A 20,402-nucleotide genomic window follows, 5' to 3' on the forward strand; every position below is an offset into this window, starting at 1 on the left:
ACATGGCTGTGAGGTTACAAAGTTTATTTCACAACTACATGATTTGTCACTAATTTCAATAATTAGATAGTGGTTACTAAACAGACACCTGTAAATATTTGGATTTTTGAACCAATCCAATTTATATTAGAATTGCATAGATCATATACGGAAGGAAATGTCTAATATTCATATTAAAGTTGAATAGTTCAAAAAGAGGAAATATTCCTTAAAATCCATACATTGCATATAATAGAAATGATTGATTTAGGAATATATTTCTTTTTGAGACTCTGGAAGCAAAAATAATAATAATGATGATTCTTATTAAGTAATGATTAAGATACACCATCCATTCCTACACACACACACAAACACACACACATGCATACACATATATAATACACACACCTATATATAACCACACGATTGGCTGTGTGGTAAGAAGCTTGCTTCCCAACCACATGGCTCTGGGTTCAGTCTCACTGTTTGGTACCTTAAGCAAGTGTCTTTTACTATTGTCTCAGGCCAAGCAAAGCCCTGTGAGTGGATTTGGTAGATGGAAACTGAAAGAATCCCATCATATATGTGGATATATATTTGTATGTATTTGTGTGTCTGTGTTTGTCCCCATACCATCACTTGACACCGATGATGGTGTGTTTAGATCCCTGTAACTTAGTGGTTTTGCAAAAGAGACTGATGGAATAAGTACTAAGATTGCAAAGAACAAGTCCTGGGGTTGATTTGTTCAACTAAAGGTGGTGCTCCAGCATAGCCACAGTCAAATGAGTGAAACAAGTAAAAGAATATATATATAAGTCAGTGAGAAGATGCACTCATATAACTGTCAGTAGAGTGGGTATATTATCTGAATTTTATAGCATTAAGTAGCCATCACGGCTGGTCCTACTAATCAGTTTCACATAAAGAATACAATGGTGTTTTAGGTAACAATCCAATTATATAACTCTACACTAATTGCTGACTGCTCTCTATTATCAGAGGTGAATTAGCACAACCGGTCAGCTCTTTTCACAGAAGCCACTGACCAGTTGTGCTAATCCACCCCCAATAATAGAGAGCAGTCACCATATTCCCTTCCATATCGGCTATCTCTGATGAGGTGATGATTCGGGTAGCACCCTAGCATGGCCACAGCCTTTAGGCTAGGACACATAAAAGAATATACATAAACATGCTAATATACTCACTCTCACACTCACTAAAATCTCAATGGTTCTATCATTAGAGTTTGATCATTTCTGATTTTTCAACACTATCTTGACCTGAAGTGTTATGACATTCAGTTTATCATCTTGAATCTTTTGATATTTATTCTTCAAAGCTTCCTTTAATGTTTCTGCTTTGGCAAATGTAGCATTATTTGAAATAAACTAATTTACTTGAATTAATAGATTACTTTTAATAACATCATATGTGCTTTGGTATACACTGTATTTATTATGATTCTAAGTATATCAATTTATATTAATTTCCAATGGTAGCAGTAAAACTACAACTCTGTGGTTTTCAGATATATGCAGTATTGTTTTTTTTTTTTTTGCTAGTAAAAATACACATATTTTATCTCTAACTTTCAGTTTTGAGGGGTTTGTTTTGTAGTTCTTTATTGCATTTATTATTGACTTTTATCTTGTTTACTTTGTGTAAAGTATGTGCAGTGTAAGTTGTGTTCTTGTATCATGTGGGTCACGAAAAAAGACTAATGAACATTAGAGATGATGACTGTTAAACAACAATGCTCATAAGGAACAATCAGGAAAATACCAAGACAGTAGACAGAGTCACCTGTCTGGCTAGCATTATCAGTAACAATAGTGATATTGAGAGCAGCATCAACCATGGAATTGGCAAAGCTATAACTATATTCCAGACAATGTGTGCTGTCTGGTGCTCCAACACTGTCAGCTTAAATGCAAAGATGCAGCTCTATAATAGCATAGTTCTAACAACAGTTCTTTACACCAGTGAGACATGGATGAACATTGTGAAGATTAACAGAAAGCAAGATATGTTCCACTAAAGATGCTTGAGAAGGATTCTGAGAACATACTGGCAAGACCACATAACCTATAAAAACATTCTAAAGAGAGCCAACACAAGAACTCTTAGTGAAATCTAGTTGCTACCCAATGTGCTCATGAACAGAGGAGGAGCTGAAACTGAAACTAAATGTTGTGAGGGTTGTATTATTGATACTTAAAGCATCTTGTATAGAGTTTTTTTTTTTTTGCAGAGAGATTGTGTAAAGTTAAGAGCCCTGGTACTGTAGTTATGGCTTTATTTATACTATTCTCTATCATGTCTAGAGTACTAAGAATTATTGGAATCAGTTATAATCTCGAGCAATACATCTCTGTTATTTCCTTTTCAAGAGCTTTGTTCTTTAAATCCTTTCCAACTTACTTCTTGGAGACCATTTATTATGAAGGATGGCACAGTGTGAATTTCATTGACTTTGTTTTAGAAATAATCTGAATCGTCATTCTTATGTTAAAAACTGTTATTATTTTTATTATTATTATTATTATTATTATTATTATTATTATTATTATTATTATTATCATTATTATTACTAGCATGGTGGAACTCACAAGCTCATAAAAGACAGAACTCATTGTAATTCAGTATTCAGTTGCTGAGTTAAAATCTCACTAGGGTTCATTTGTTCATTATATTTCCTGGATTTATAAAATAAGAACTAGAACTGAACTAGTTGACTCCAATCTACCACCATTGATTAGAGAAGATGTCAGCTATGGTGTTTACCAAGAATGCTGTCACTATTTTGCAAAAATATTGAATTACAGAAAACACAATTGTAATTTCTAAGTGGTAGACATTGTTGTGTGTATGAAAGTGTATATATCAGTGTTTTGCCTGAGATACATATTATTGAAAACAGTTTTTCACTAAACAGTGAGAGATCTTCACCTAGAATAGTCACAATCTCTGTTATGAGTCTGATCTTAGACTGTGTGCAGCTCTACCAGTTCCTCCTCCACAGTCCTCGACCAGGTCCTGACAGGCCTGCCTCATCTCCTACACGTCTACCATTGGCTTCCCTTAAGAAATGACTCCCACTTATCTCTTCATGGTTGAGCATCTTTTGACATGTCACTGTGATACTATCCTATAGGTTACTCAGCTCAGTCCTTTCTATGACCAGTTCATTCATGACGTATAAAGAAATTCTTTTGAAAAACACCTATAGTTCTATAGATTCTGCTGCTCCTTTTTGCATGTTCCATAGGTGTAAGTCACTGTTGGTATGACAATGTATGTATATACATGGAATTTTGGTACCTCGTTGGATGTGAAGTTGGACCAACTGACTTCAGGCACTGAAAGACAGCTTTAACTTTGCTGAGTCTCTTCTCCACATCCCTTTACTTGATAATTCTATGATATTTTTGTATATATTACCTGTGAGGTATGTCTTGATTATCCCTGCCAGTATATCCCTTTCATGAAAAATGTAACCTTGTGGCAATGTCAGAAACAATAATGATGATTATCATTGTTATTGTTATCAAACAGTGATGTGTAACCAAAGAGCAAATTTTTAGACTTTTTTGTTCTCTTTGGCCCTTTTCCAAGCAGTAAAATATTTAAAAACATTTAACTGTAGTTAAGTTTCATAGGGTAAAAGCTTGTCAATTTCCTGAATTACAAATATCGATTAGGTTAGTATTCATCTCTAGTTTCTGTGGCATTAAACAAATGCATGAATATCCCTCTCCTTGGACAGGATGTTGCTCTATTGCAGAGTGCTTTCCTATTATTTTCCCATGGAAAGCATTTTTAGTTGGCACTGTAAGACAACAAATCCTTCAGACTCCTCTGCAGTGCTGCTGTTATTGGTAGTGTTGTTTAGCTACAAGTCAACCCTGATCAAGCAAATTTATGAGTAAAGCTGTTTACAGCCATGATCATTATGTCTTTTTGTTTCCAACCATAATGTATCTTGGATAACATTATCCAATGTGTCCTTTTTTTAAATTTAAGAATGTAGGAGTATGAGTCAGGGAAGAAAGGCCGCTATTTTTACCAGGTTGGGCATCTTCATAGATGGTCCTCACTCAAGCTCCTAGTATTACTGTTGCTTCCAAGGGTAAGGCATTCCATTCTTAAGCATTTATGTAGATTGTGAATCTGACAGTTAAGTGTGTTGGCCATAGATCCATGGAAATGGTTAATCCATGGAAATGAAAGACCTCCAGAACATTGAATTGCTGATCACTCAGCTGATTATCTGACACACTGTAGACTCAGTTAATTATAATTTCTACAGAAGCTTAAAAACAAACAGAATTTAATTCACATTTTATTTCTTTTCAAAATATGATTAAAAAATTGTCTTTGGAATTAAAAGGGTATCAACTTACACAATCTTTCAAAATTAACATCATAGCAACAAACAAATTTTGATGATAAACTGCATCACACTACTCCATCATAAGTAATAGATATGAATAGAAATGTAAGCAGTCAAGTGATTCTGTTTTCTTTTACAAAGGTCATCAGAATGACAATATCAGCAGTAAACTTCTCATAAAGTTTATGAGATATACATATGCAAATACCATATGTAAAACAAAAGCGAAAAAGGCCAACACATATATACATACACATATACTTACAGAACCCCCCCCCCCCCCAAAAAAAAACAAAACCAAGAAACTTACTAGAAGCTTATACATGCACCAAAATAGACTCCTCAGTTTCAATCTAACAATAAACAGGAAATGCATGAAGACTAAAACCAGCATCATAGTACTTTGATAAGATGCTTAATAAAACATCTAGAGAGGCTATTCACCAAATCTAATTAACATTGAGTGTTTTGCAAATTAAAGAACAGGTAGTAAAATATTTAGATGTAAACAGATCCATACTAATGTTTTCATAAATTCTTGCCAGATATTTTTGTTTTTATTTCCTTCATTTTCTTCATCTTTTCCAGCCTTTATTCATTTTCTTCTTTTCCAACATCATCGGCTTCTACCTTCATTTTCTTAATGTTTTGTTTTTTAAAATACTTATCTTCTAACTTTTCATCCATCACCACCCACTTTTTCTTTCTTTCTTTCTTTCTTTCTTCCTTTCTTTCTTTCTTTCTTTCTTTCTTTCTTTCTTTCTTTCTTTCTTTCTTCTATAATTCATCTTCCATCCCTATCTCTTCTCCATCCTCATACTCAACAGTATACTTTTTCTTCTCCTTCATCCCACTTTCCCCACTTCTAAACCCCTTTTCCACCTTGTCTTCCCTCACTTCCTCTTCTTACCCTTACTTCTTGCTTCCCTCAACGCCCTCCTCCTCCTCCTCCATCTTTCTTACCTCCACATTTTCTGACCCCAATAACATTTCATTCATTCTCTCTTACTCCCTCTGCCACCCCTTTCACACTCTTCTCCTCCCACTCTCCCTCACTTCCTTCACCCCCTCCCTCCACCAGTTCCCTTTCACCTTACATCTTTAACAAACTAGATTTATTTCTATAGACGTACCAGTTCCACAAAAACAAACAATAAATACAAAAGTATAGTAATCAAAAACACAAACAAGAAAAGTTATTTCCAGAAAAACTGCTGATCATTATACCTTTTAATAGTAATGTCACGTGGGGGGGAGGGGCGTTCTTTTTAGTGTCTGGTGAAACTGATGTGATTTATGGTCAGTTCGAGAACATTTGCAGGTCTACATTTGCAAGAAAATTGGCAGAGAGAAAATTCCAGTAGGCTGATGTCTTAGAGAAGAAGGATTGGCAGTAGTGGTTAATGCAATTGTTTGTTAATTAGCTTGCTTTTTTAAAATTTTTATATCCTTTATATGTTCACATTTCTGCACAGGCATGGTTGTGTGGTTAAGAAGCTTTGTAACCTCATGATTTTGGTTTCAGTTCCACTACACAGCATCTTGGGACAAGTGTCTGTGATTATAATCCTGGGCTAACCAATGCTTACTGAGTAAATTTGGTAGTCAGAAACTGTATGGAAGCCCACTGTATGTGTGTGTGTGCATATATACATATATATATACATATATATATATATATATATATATATGCATATATATGCATATATATATACGCACATGTATATAAAGGCAAAGACCACTCTTTGGTAATGAATGACCATGGGATTGCACCTAGAAAGTTCCCCTCGAGCTACAAATTTGAGCAAGGTTGTTTATAGAAGACCAGCAGTTGCTTATACATACCAGCCTCCCACTTTTCACACCACTGATGTTATCCAAGGGAAAGGCAAAGACCAGTACAACTTGACACCAGTGATGTCACTACTCATTTCTACAGCTGAGTTAACTGGAGCAATGCAAAATAAAGTGTCTTGCTCAAGAACACAACACAGCCCAGTCCAGGAATCGAACTCATTACCTCATGATTGCGAGCCCAATACTCTAACCACTGAGCCATGTACCTTCACACACAGACACACACACACATATGAAGATACATATATATGTATGTGTGTGTGTGTGTGTGTGTGTGTGTGTTTGTATTTGTCCTGACTAGTGACAACCAGTGTTGTCCCTGTAACTTAGCAGTTTGACAAAAAAGACCAATGCAATAAGTACTAGGCTTTAAAATTAGTACTGGGGTTGATTGTCTCAACAAAACCCTTAAAGGCCACATTCCAATGACTGTAGCAACTGAATGGTAAAATTAAAACATCTGCTTATCTACCAGTTTGCTGATGCATGACAAAAGAGTTAAGAATATATATTATATATACATTAAAATAAAATATTAGTGAACAGGTCATTGGCATATGGTGACAGACTTTGCAGCCTAATAATATATATCTTCATAGCACACTAAACAGTATTTTTGGATAATTTAAAATATTTTTTTCTTTTATTTTTTCTTTTACTTGTTTCAGCCATTTGACTGTGGCCATGCTGGAGCACCGCCTTTAGTCGAACAAACCAATCTCAGGATTTATTCTTTGTAAGCCTTGTACTTATTCTATCAGTCTCTTTTGTCAAACTAATAAGTTACAGGGACGTAAACACACCAACATTGGTTGTCAAGCAATGGTGGTGTGACAAACACGAACACACAAATACATGCATACATATACATATACATACATATATATATATATATATATATATATATATATATATATATATATATATATATATACGATGAACTTCTTTCAGTTTCTGTCTACCAAATCCACTCTCAAGGCTTTGGTTGGCCCAAGGCTACAGAAGAAGATGAACTTCTTTCAGTTTCTGTCTACCAAATCCACTCTCAAGAACCATGTGGTTGGGAAGCAAGCTTCTTACTACACAGCCACTCCTATTTTTTTTATTTAATAAGCATTCTGATTCAGCTTTGATGTAAAAAGCAAACAAATATACCACAGCTTTTCTGCCTCCATAGGCGGAGACAGCTGAAGCAATCTAATGAGTTTCTAGTTTACTTAGCTTCATCAGAGAGATTAGTTGCTTATGGTTATCTGTAATGTATACAAATTTGGTCATAAATTGGTTGGTCTAATTTGCATTACATTTCTCATTTACATTCATTTACATTGTCAGTGAGTGCACTGTTAAACAAATGAGACCTGTTTAGCTGACTTCTACTTTAGATACGCTGTAAAAAGTTATAATCTACTAATCTCTCTCTGGACAGAAGATAGGTATTCTTTCACTGATAAGAGTCTATGAAGAGCAGAAACTAGTCAAACTAATCCCATATTTCTTTTTTTTGCCCACTGAGAGATTAAACTTCTGTTGTGACCTGTTTATTTACTGTTCACAGTGAGGCTAAAATTCTATATTTACTAAAATAGACATTTGCAATTAAGAATATATAATATTTTTTCCAATGTTTCTCAACTAACTTTTCTTCAAACTCTTGATTCTGCAAGAAGCCACCAGTGGTTTGCAATGACTAAACAAGGTTAATTATATGCAATGAATTATTCAGTAATTTTTGTGTTTATTATACATGTATGGCATATTGCTTAAGGACAGAAAATCCTGTCATCTGTAGGTAGTAAGGAAATCCCACAGAAAAAATAAACTCTTAATAGAGACTTGTTGGGGAATTTGGTCTAAATAAGGTCTTGGTTAAGGTGAAATTTCTTAAATCTTCTTTATGGCATCTGATGGATTAAGCACTGCCAAGCATTTTAATGATAGGTTTATGATTTATTTAAACTTTTATGAAATTAAACTTCATGAAAATGGAAACAAAGGTTAAATTATATAATCACTTTCATATAAGGTAAATAGCATTCTGTATATCATACATAGTATAGATATACTGTTGAAAGCTTGAAAACTGTAGTATTTGTCTTGAGAAAGTATCCCATGTAAATGCAGTGTTAAAAAATCACCCAATGGTGAGACTGCTATTTTTGAACAACTATTTCTTCTGTTGTTCATAAAGAATTTTTATTGTTAGGGTTTTCAGAGATATGGAATGTATTTCCATGTTTCTCCAACAGTAAAAATGTTGGGGAAACACTGGTTTATATAGTAAAATATTAGTGATATATACAGTAAAATATGACAGGTATATAGTGTAGATATACTAATAATATTTAATATTATCACAAAATATTAACAAAATAAAAGTCAATATAACTGTGAGAATGCTTTAATGGTTAGCACAACTTTATCACAATGCAATTGTTTTAGTTTCAATACACATTATTGGACAAAATCAATTGCCAGATAAATGCAGCTTGGGAATATTTATTTATCTATTGAAAACACATCTAACATGTGAGATCCAACAATAAGTGTATATTTAGTTAGTATGCAGAGTGTTCCCGTGTGTTACTTTCCCCTTAATCATATATCATTAAAATCCAAAGATCAGTGAGAGCAATGTTTGACTGAGATGAATAAGGTGGTATCAGAATGCTGAGAGATTGTTTGACTGCATGCGTGTGCATATGCATGTAGGGTGGGCAGAGGGAGCAGATAAAAGAAACATTTGAAAATAACTAGTTTCGTTTTGGTCTTCTTTTATTTTTGTCTTCAAGTTTCTATTTATATATTCATACATATATATAAAAAGAAAAGACACAAAAACTCTAAAGAAAGAATTGTTTGCGTGTGTACATGTGTGTTTGAAGAAGATAGTCTTGGTAAGATGAGAATTGGAAAATACTTAGTTTTTACCTTTTATTTCTTTTTTAAAATATATTATTGCCCTGAAGATTTTACTAAAAATATTACAAAGTCTATGAAGGAAAAAATCTTTGTATGTGACTCTGTGTGTGTGTGTGTGTGTGTGTGTGTGTGTGTGTGTGTGTGTGTGTGTGTGTGTGTGTGTGTGTGTGTGTGTGTGTGCACGTGTGTGTTTGTCTCTGTTGTTGATAATGGTGGGATGGTGTGCTATCGTTAGATTTCCATTGGAAAATACATACTTTTTATCCTTTATTATTTTTTTCTGTTCTTAAAGATCATGTTAAAAAAATTGCAAAGATTCTGTAAGAAACTTTGTGTGTTTGCTAAAAATAAGCTAAGGGAAGTAACTCGTGTAGGCCAATGATCTGAATTTAGATAATTCCAGTAGGTGGTGATGGACTGGATGATGTATGCAAAAAATTCTTAATATAAGTATGTGTACATATATGTGAATAAATAAGTATAAGTTCATGTGTGCATGTGTGTGTGTATAAATGTGTGTAAGAGTGTGTGTATGTATGTGCGCACGTGTTCGCGTGTGTGCATGTGTATGCTTGTATTTGTGTGTGGGGGTATGGGTTTGTGTTTGCATGTGTGTGTGTTTTGGAAAGAAAAGTACATGAAGATAAAAATCTCAGCCTCGAGTTCAACGTTTTCCTTTCTCTATTTCTTTGTGCATATATTTTATATGATTCTAAAGATTCTATTAAAAAGAAAGATTTCCAAAGATCTAAAGAGAAGAAATTTCCATGTATACGTTTCTTTCTCTCTCTTTCTTTGTGAGAGAGTGTGTGCACATGTATATCTATGTACACACACACACACACACACACACACACATTTATATAGACATATATACCATTGTTTTTTGATGTCTATATTTCCATGTTTGTATGGGTCGGACGGAATTTGTTGAAGCAGATATCTCACAGCCAGATACTCTTCCTGTCACTAGCCTTCTCTTGTTTCCAGGTGAGTTAATATTTGTCCATACCTGGACATGTTTCATGGGCTCACTCTTCCCTCCAAACTCTGTTAAACATATCCAAAGGCTAAGTGATGGTGTTAAACTGGGTGAAGTATTAAGCCTATCAATCTTTAATCAAATAGCTTACTGTCGCAACCATTCCACCACTCCAGTTCAAATTTGATGTCTGTGAGTTTTATTTTCTGTTTTCTAATCAACTGAATTAATCTTAGTGACTTACTCATGCTTATTTTATAGATCACAAAGGCATGAAAAGTAAAGTTGATCATAATTTAATTTGAACTCATTATTGAACACATTATTGAAATAATGTGCTCAAATCAAATAAAGCAAACCAATGAATCCAACAGACCATAATATGGTACCTTTTATTTTAGCTTTGATAATGATTTACTGTTTTGTAGGAGAAGCAATAAGTCAAGAGAATTGATCCTAGTCCAAGGAGTGATAGTGATTTTATTGATCCTCATAGAAACAGCAAGCAAAATTGACCTGAATGGATTTGAACTCAGAATGTAGAGGACTGGAAGTAAATACTGAATAATATTTTGTCTAGTGTAAGGTAGCGTGCTGGCAGAATTGTTAGCACCCTGGAAAAATGCTTAGCAGCATTTCATCTGTCTTCATGTCCTGAGTTCAAATTTTGCCCAAGTTGACTTTGTCTTTCATCCTTTTGGGGGTTGATAAAATGAGTACCAGTTGAACACTGGGATTGATCTAATCAATCTATCCCCTCTCCCGAGATTGTTGGCCTTGTGCCAAAATTTGAAATAAATACTTTGTCTAGTGTAAGGCAGTGAGTTGGCAGAATAATTTGCAAGCTGCTCAAAATGCTTAGCCCTTCTCCTAAACTTGCTGGCCTTGTGCCAAAATTTGAAACCGATATTTTGTCTAGTGCTTGATTGTCATCTTATCCACTAATGCTTAAGATAGAAAAGACAAAAACAAAAAAAAGAAACAAGTGTTGATTTCTATTTAATGGAACTTAAGTTCAGAAACTTATGAAATAAAAATATAAATATGAAATATAAATATAAAGTTGCCATATTTATGTCTATTCCAAGGGCACAGGCCCTGTAAGTAGCATTAATTTACTTCAGCTTGGAATTGAAACCTTGCTGATAGAATATTTCTTTTGTCAAAATACTTTTCTAATTTAGATTTGATATATTGACTATAACAACACTTTTTTTGTCAATTTCTGTGTTAAAAGGTTTTGTTTTCTTTGTATTTAATTTAATATAACTCTGAAACAGACGCAATTTCTACTTATATCAGCCATTTCACTGATCTTGATCAGAATAATTGTTACTGACTATAAAAATATTTACAAATATTGAAAGATGAATAAACGAAAACAGAGAGAAAGAAAATATCCCTCCCATTGAATATAATAATTATAGTTCACATTGAATATAAATATTGCTTATGATTATTACATTGATTTTTATTTGCAAAAATGCCAAAATAATGTTTGTGTTTAATGAATGACCTTATCTTTTCTCTCAATGTTTCATCAAATTTAGTTCAATTTTTTTAAAATAGAAATCAATATAGTTTTCTCTTTAAAAATGCTATATTCATTTTCCCCCCACGCTCTTTTGTCTTGAATCCATAACTTCAATGGTTCCACCACAAAAATGGATGATGTTTACATAAATTTTTTAAGTAAATGTTGTTTTTACTGCTGGATATCCCTACTGCTGTCATATCATTCAATATAGATTTCTAGTTATTTGACAGAAAAGTTAACTTTTTTAACAGGCATTGTTAGGTCAATAGAGTTGATATGTTGTTTTATTGTCTCTAGAGAGATAAAATAAAACTATATAGATGAAGAACATAGTGGCATGAAAACACTTGTCTTGCTGATAATTCATTTTCCTCCCATATTTTCCAACATTGAAGTCAAATTTTTCCAACCAAAATTTACAGACCAAAAAATAGATCAACAAATATACCAAGACAACATTGGAAGACTTAAAATTCCTAGTGAAATGTAACAGGATTTGGAGAGATAGTCATGATGTTTAAATGTTTACACTACATTTTTACACTATATACTACACTGACTTATATGCCAGAAAATACAGTACGTATCTCTTATTTTGGTTTCCTGTCATTGCTTTAAGCAGTCTTGTGGACTGGCACCTATTTACAGTTTCTGCATCATTAAATATATAAAAGATAGATATTTCTCTGGTTAAATCTCCCAATCATTTCATTACAAATAGAGCCACTACTATGGGTCACTGAAGCTGCTAGAAATAGTAACCCAGTTTCCCTGAAATCACATCCATCAGAAATATTTAGCACAGAACCTGCATGGTGTGACACAGTAGTGATTACAAAAAAGGTGTAGTAGATGGATCAGTGGCACCACAGTTTGCTAGTTCAGAGGAATCATTGCTACTCATCTACTAAGAGGGTTCTTGAATCTCTTAACTTAATAGCTTCATTATTTTCAGCCAGAATTACACAAATTTGTTTGCAATAGTCAAACTCAACTATCATGTAAGTTGCAAGAAGTATAGAGATAATGATCATTTGGAAGTGTAACAGAAAGTATTGAAAGTTTTGTAAACCAAAAGCACAAAAATAATATCTAAAAAAGAGTTATTACGTGAGTATTTTAAACTCATATATTTCTACCGTTCCATTCACTAAACTGCAGACAGGACAACAACAAATCTAACACTATTAACAACTATGGCTACAAATAACAGCAAATAGTAACTTCATCATCATAATCGACATCAGCATCAGAAACAACAAATAAAAAACAATAGCATACAATAAACAATAACAACAGCAATAACTTTTCCTAACCACATGAATTAGTATCTTCTCTATTTCATTCAGTGATTATTATATTTTTACAAAATGGTGTTGAATCTATTTCGTCTAGATGAATGACTAATTAGTCAAAGAAGTATAATTACTCAATGAATAAATGTTATTAGATATTGATTAATTTGTACTTTCTAGAATTGTAGCAATAGCATCACTTATACAGAAAATATCAGATGATATTAAATTTTCAACATGTAATATTAGTAGTGGAGTGATGATATTAATGTCTCACTTATTTTACTTGGTAAGATCTGTTACTGTAAGAGATATTTTAATGGTTTAGTCAGGAGAAAGGGATGGTTCCCATGATATTTACAGGCCCTCCAAGGTTTATGGGATTTATATGGTTGATGATCAGTTTGAGTATCTGCAAACGGTTGTCTGCAGAAAAAAATATGGGCAGGTAGAGGATTCCAGAAAGTTGATGGTCTGACTTAGAATAAGAGGTTGTTGTGCTTTTATATGATGTCTCTCAAATCTCCAAATTTACATTTCGTCCTAATTAACATGTCTCACCAGCTTTATGCATGGTTTCATATGTCATCAGAACTGAAGTGGCTTGATAGAAGATAGCTGACATGTTGCATTTTGGAGATTCCTGATGCACCCATCAATGTAGCTTAAGCACTCTTTTGCTATGTCTGTTATGGTCTGACTTCAGCTTGTTTGCTCATGTCCATAGCTTTGTAGTTAGATGATAGATGCCAGTGAAAAGTATGCGGGAAAGAGATTATAGTAAGGGTGATAACAGAGAGATATGTGTGCTGTGAGTTTAGAGTAGAGGTGGTATGCAAATAGCGAGTTCAGAGAAGTAGAGGTGATTACTGTATTGATAGAATAGGCAGAGAGAATGGAGAGTCATAGTAATTGAAATGGGTTGGCAAGAGAGTTTTTGCCAATACTCACAGCAAACTGAGTTTGGTTTCCAGGTTTGTTTCTCCAGTTGTAACGTAGCTCTTTACCATTTGAATTACTTTAATAATGCCCCTGGGAAAGACTCAAACATCAAAACTCCCTTGTCTTTCCCTCTTAACTGAACAGGGCAGTTCAGATCATAATTCAATTAGGGATACATCTAAATATGAGTAACCAAAGATTGGACTCTGTTTATAACACTGTTGTTCATACAGACAGCTAGCAGGGGAAATAAATATTTATCTCTACCAAGGCACCCAACATCTAGGTATAGACTTGTGAATGAAAAACGAGATGATGTGGTTTTAATTCTTAGTTCATCATGAAAATAGTTTCATTTCTCTGATATCCCTAATACCTTTCATAAATGTATGAACAGTATAAATTCCTATTGGTGCCCTATCACAAGAATACAATTTTTCTTCATGCTTTGTTGACAATTTATTCCTATATCTAGCCTTTTGAGAAAAATAAAAATATAGATCTTTCTCTTGGCTCATAAAATAAAATGGAATTGTTGAGCTTCACATCTTTCAATAGCATATATTGAAAAATTGGATCAATGTACCCTTATGACACTATCATAGCAAGGTTTGGGTGCATGTTTAAGAAGTTTACTTTGCAACTGTATGGTTCTTGCAAGTATGTGGTCTTGCTTTCAATCCCACTACATGGCATCTTGAAAAGTGTTTTATACAATAGCCTCAGTTTGACCAAATTATGTGAGTTGAATTTCGTTGATAGACACAAGAAGTAGTGTTTGTGTTTATTATTTATTGGCATAATGACCCATTAGAGATACATTAATATGTATATATATATATATATATATATATATATATATACAAAAAAAAAAATGGAGAAATCGACAGATAGACATCAATTTATTAACAACTCCAATTTTGAATAACATCAACTTCTGATAACCTACAATTGTTTCCAAGTTCAATCAATTTCAAATAAATAAATAAATAATTAAATATGCATTTTGAATATAGTTAATCAAACATTTCATCAGAGTTAGAAACCAACATAAAAAGGAATCATATCTCAATGGATTGAGTGAACATTGGTAGACCAAGCATTAAATTCAGATATGTATGCATGTGTTTATTAATGTTTTTAAAAAAAAACTGTTACTTGTGTACATGTAATTTTGTTTTACTATTATTTCTATTTTTATTGTGTGTGAGTGTGTGTGTGTGTGTGTGTGTGTGTGTGTGTGTGTGTGTGTGTGTGTGTGTTAATATATTTGAAAATCAAAGGAATCGTTAGATTGTATGAACAATAATTTTGATAGAGTTAATGGTAAATAAAACTATTTATTCTTAAATTATTATTATTACTTGTGAGAATATGAAATGCCAATATAGCATTTTAATTAACTATGAATTATTTTCAAAGTCAATTAGTCATTACTTCTAGTTTTAACAATCACTAATTTCTAATTAATATAATTTATACTATTAATCATAGTTAGTGTTTATCATGTACCACGTGATCATGATGAATTCAGTTTGATTATGATACAGTAGCTGCATTCTACATCATCAAGATTTGTGCACAATATATTTTTTATTATAATAATAAGAAGAGGATACAAAAGGATAATATTTAAGGAGTATATTAATATTTACGAAATTATATCTATTATCCAATAAATATTTACTATATTTCACTTTGATATTTTTATTTTAATATAGTTATCATTTTTTATAATGAAATACCTACTTATATCTATTAGATAATTAATTTATAATTTTAGTAACTTTTTATTTTAGCTGTAATTTTCAAACATATATTTGTAGGCATGCACACAGGATAACCCACTCTCCCTTTTACTGTTAAGAAGTCTACATTTAGAAGTTAAAATTTGAAAAATATTGACACAAAGACTACAATGAATATTTCCAATTTTATGGGAATTAGTATGGCTTATGGTTTCCCACTTTAGGTTATACTTTTTATTTTTGTTCTTTAAGTCCCAAATAAATTTGCTTAGATTGGTACAAGATAATTTATTTCTATTTCTAAAACTGCATTTTTTGGTTAGCAATTCACTTTTTTATGTAATTTTCCGTTGATCCAATATAAAAATAGTTTTTCCCTTGGATTCCACTTTACATTTATATACTACATTTTTTTACTTGCAATAATTTTTAAACAAACAGTTATCTTTAAATTTGTAATCACAATATATATTTTTATTTTTATTTTTATTTTCTTTCATAGAATTAAATTCAGTATTATTATTGTTCATAAGTGTTAGTTTCTTGGTTAAGGTGGGATCCAATGTGGGTTGTTTCCTTTGTACTTTAGATGGTTTATTAGCACATTCACTATAATCAGAATCATCTATGTTGTCCTGTAATGTATTGGTACTAAATTGAGCCATATTACTCAATTATATTACTTAGGTTTTCGCAAGCAAAGTTTAGTGTCCAATGAAGGAAAGGTACGCATAAGTGGGCTATTGCTTATATCATACGAAAGATTGCTTTGGTCCAATGGAAGAATATCTGGCATGTTTAAAAAAGATGAGGGTTTGAGTCACACAGGCAGCCTTCATATTTTTCTATCTAAAAGCACTTAACCTAATATTTACATGCTTTTAATTATAGCTTTATCTACTTTGAGTCCTACAGTTAAAAACAAATTATTACATGTCCTCTCAAAGTTTCTAAATTCTTATAATGTAAACCATTTATGTATGTATGTATGTATGTATGTAAGTATGTACGTACCTATGTATGTATGTATATGTGTGTGTATGTAAGTATGTATGTAATGTATATATGTATGTGTGTGTATATATATATATATATACATACATACATAAATACACATACACACACACACACATATAATCATCTAACGTTTGATTTTCCATGCTCGCATTGGTCAGATAGACTCATGTGTTTCGTGTGTGCGTGTGCATGCATTAAATTCCAGGCCTAGTACATATGTTAAAAAACAATTACTATCATTATCATGACCATGATCATGATTATTATTATTATTATTATTATTATTATTATTATTATTATTATTATTATTATTATTATTATTATTATTGACTGAGAGAGCAGTGCATGCTATTAAAGTGACACTGGGATAAAATTTATGAAGCCCAGTATACTCATCATGACTGCCTGTCTGATGAGGGCACACTGGACACACGCATCACAACCATATGTGCACGACACAGTGATCTCATATCAAGATAAACAGTGCATGACCTTGCAGGTGGGGTCCAGTTAGAATTTTCTTCAGGCTAAGTAGCCTAATCTGTTCAAATCGTTTATGGATAATGGTTGTTTAAAGATGTTGAACGAAACACTCATGTCTCCAGAGGTTAAATGTTCAAATTCCAAAGAATTCCTCTCAACACATAGGTATGATGTTTTCTCACTACTTCTGCTCCTGATCAGAGATGCATGAAAAAACATGCCCAACTGGTTAATGTCAAATAACTGACAAATGAATCTGTGGTATTGAGCAGAATATTTCCTGTAACCCATCTTTTATACCAAGACAAAACAATGTACATGATAACATGAGAGCCAGGGCCTGGTACTGCATCAGGGCATATCATCTTCCTCCTCCTCCTCCTCCTCCTCCTCCTCCTCCTCCTCCTCCTCCTCCTCCTCCTCCTCATCATCATCATCATCATCACCATCATATCATCATCATCATCATCATCATCATCATCATCATCATCATCATTATTATTATTATTATTATTATTATTATTAATGTTTGTTGAAGTATGCAGACATCTCTAGAGATTACTCTGAGAGAATTGGATTGCTACCAAATATTGTATCACAGTCTGTTTTTTTTCTCTTTCTTTTTTTAATTATTGTGCAAATAGAGGGCTTTGAAATTTTTGGATATGTATCCAACTATCTGGACATATATCCAACTATTTAAAATAGCAGACAAAAAATGTCTAGTACTTTAGAGATATTTAAATTTTTTTACTCCGTGTTTACATTCATTTCTATATGGCCCCTGGTTCTAGAGCAGCAGGAAATGTCACCAGAATTCAACAGAATAATCAGACGCATACATTTTGTCAAATGAAAATATCATTTACATTACACAAAAGGCACTGACAACAGTAACAACAAAAACAAGAACACTTTTGCTATTGGTTATGATCAAAGTGAAGTGTTTGACATTATTCATCTCAGCTGATGGAAGGAAAATGACAGCAATGTATCGCTGAAGAAAATGCTTCTATGCCTAAAGAATTTATTCAAGAATGGGCAAGAAGTAAGTTGACTTATCCCTGTTTTGCAAATGAGAGGTAGATTTTCAATTGTCCTCAAAAGTAACAACTGAGGACTGCCACAATTCTAAGTGACACATAGAAAAGCATTTCATCTGCTGATTTTAAGCAGGGCATATAGGAATGTGTGTCTGATCTTGAAGACTAAAGACAAGGCGACAAAATAAGTAGAGATAGTGCACTTCATACTACTGTTCATCACAAACAACATAATATGAGGGTTACAGTAAAGAACATTACAGTGACCTTCATGTTGTGTTGTCCGTGATGTAGTACAGGTAGGACGAGGTGCAAGCTGATGAGACATGAAATGACATGCAATTGAGTGGGTTGGCATGGACATGCAAATCCTGATGATCCCTGAAAACCACAGAACAATCCAAAATCTATACTCCACTGTGGGTAAAGAATGAATGGCATTAAGATTAGAGATGCAAGGTAGAAACTCCAGTTGTTATATGTGTAAGAGTAAGAACCATTTCAAGACTTTTTGCTCAGAGGAGTTGGAAAGACAGAGAATGAGAGAAATTGAGTAAGAGCAAAGGCAGTAAGGATAACAGCAGTAGGTCATCGAAGCTGTTGTTTCTAGGTCATTACCAACTGGATCACTGGTTATAGCTGTGGGCTGTAGATCACTACCAACTGGAGCACTGGTTGTAAAAAAACTGCCACATTCTTAGTGCCAGAAGATGATGACCAAAGGTCAATTTCTTGGCCACAAATAGTAATATCACCCCATAATTCTGTGTCAATAAGGAGAGAATAGGCAATAAGCAACAGTGAGAAAGTTTGGGGAACAGTGGGAAAAAAACACATCCATGAAATAATTAAAAAGAAAGAGTAAATCTGACTCAAAAGAATGCAGAACATCTTATGGGAATGCATGAAGTTCACAGATTCTTGAAAAGGAACTTGAATGATTTTCAAGAAAATTTAGGCAAATTTTGAGGACCGTTGCCAGTACCTCCTGATTGGCCTTCATGCCAGGTGACATGTAAAAGCACCCACTACACTCTCGGAGTGGTTGGCGTTAGGAAGGGCATCCAGCTGTGGAAACTCTGCCAAATCAGATTGGAGCCTGGTGTAGCCATCTGGTTTCACCAGTCCTCAGTCAAATCGTCCAACCCATGCTAGCATGGAAAGCAGACGTTAAACGATGATGATGATGATGATGATGATATGGGCTCCTATTATGAGTATTATGTAAGAGAGAGGCTGCTGGTGAGAACTGTTATATGTTAACCACCTCAAGAATAATGGGCCTTTTTTTCTCAGCATTAATTGTTTCAAAGTGTACATGCAGGTGTATTTGTTTATTCCCATATACAATTTGAGCAACAGTTAAATGAAAAGGGCTGTGGAGCACCCTTACTCAATCAAATCAGTAATCTTTTGTATTTTATTTTCTTCCCGTTATATCTTGTTTTAATTATTGTGTTTTATCATACTTTCTTTTTTAATTTCTTTCTGTGCAAATAAATATAGGCATAGGAGTGGCTGCGTGGTAAGTAACTTGCTTACCAACCACATGGTTCTGGGTTCAGTCCCACTGCATGGCACCTTGGGCAAGTGTCTTCTACTATAGCCTCGGGCCGACCAAAGCCTTGTGAGTGGATTTGGTAGATGAAACTGAAAGAAGCCTGTTGTATATATGTATATATATATATATATATATATATATATATATATATACATATATATGTATGTGTGTGTATATGTTTGTGTGTCCGTATTTGTCCTCCCAACATCGCTTGACAACTGATGCTGGTGTGTTTACGTCCCCGTAACTTAGCGGTTCGGCAAAAGAGACCGATAGAATAGGTACTAGGCTTACAAAGAATAAGTCCCGGGGTCGATTTGCTCGACTAAAGGTGGTGCTCCAGCATGGCCGCAGTCGAATGACTGAAACAATTAAAAGAGTAAAAGAGTATGTATGGAATGATGGATGGATATATATGTGCCTGCTTTTAAAATTTTAATATGCTCTTCTATATATTGAATAACATCTCTCACCAATTCATTTTCATATTTGTAAACTTCTCTTTCATACTCCAATTTCGCTTTTTTTTCACTGTAACTTCCTGTAAAACTTATTTTTGCATCTCTTCAAGCCCTTGTGGCTAATAAACAAAAGATATATCATTGTTGTCATTGTTGTCATTGTCACCATCAGC

The 20,402-nt window shown here is 33.3% G+C and overlaps 1 protein-coding gene across 6 annotated transcripts in view; it reads right to left on the bottom strand.

Moving 5' to 3' along the window:
- LOC106870766 (secernin-3) overlaps positions 1-20,402 on the bottom strand; it is a 277,131-nt gene that overhangs the window by 97,033 nt on the left and 159,696 nt on the right. The window lies entirely within an intron of this gene.

This window comes from Octopus bimaculoides, chromosome 1, assembly GCF_046866305.1.
Source record: "Octopus bimaculoides isolate indiv1 chromosome 1, ASM4686630v1, whole genome shotgun sequence".
NCBI lineage: Eukaryota > Metazoa > Mollusca > Cephalopoda > Octopoda > Octopodidae > Octopus > Octopus bimaculoides.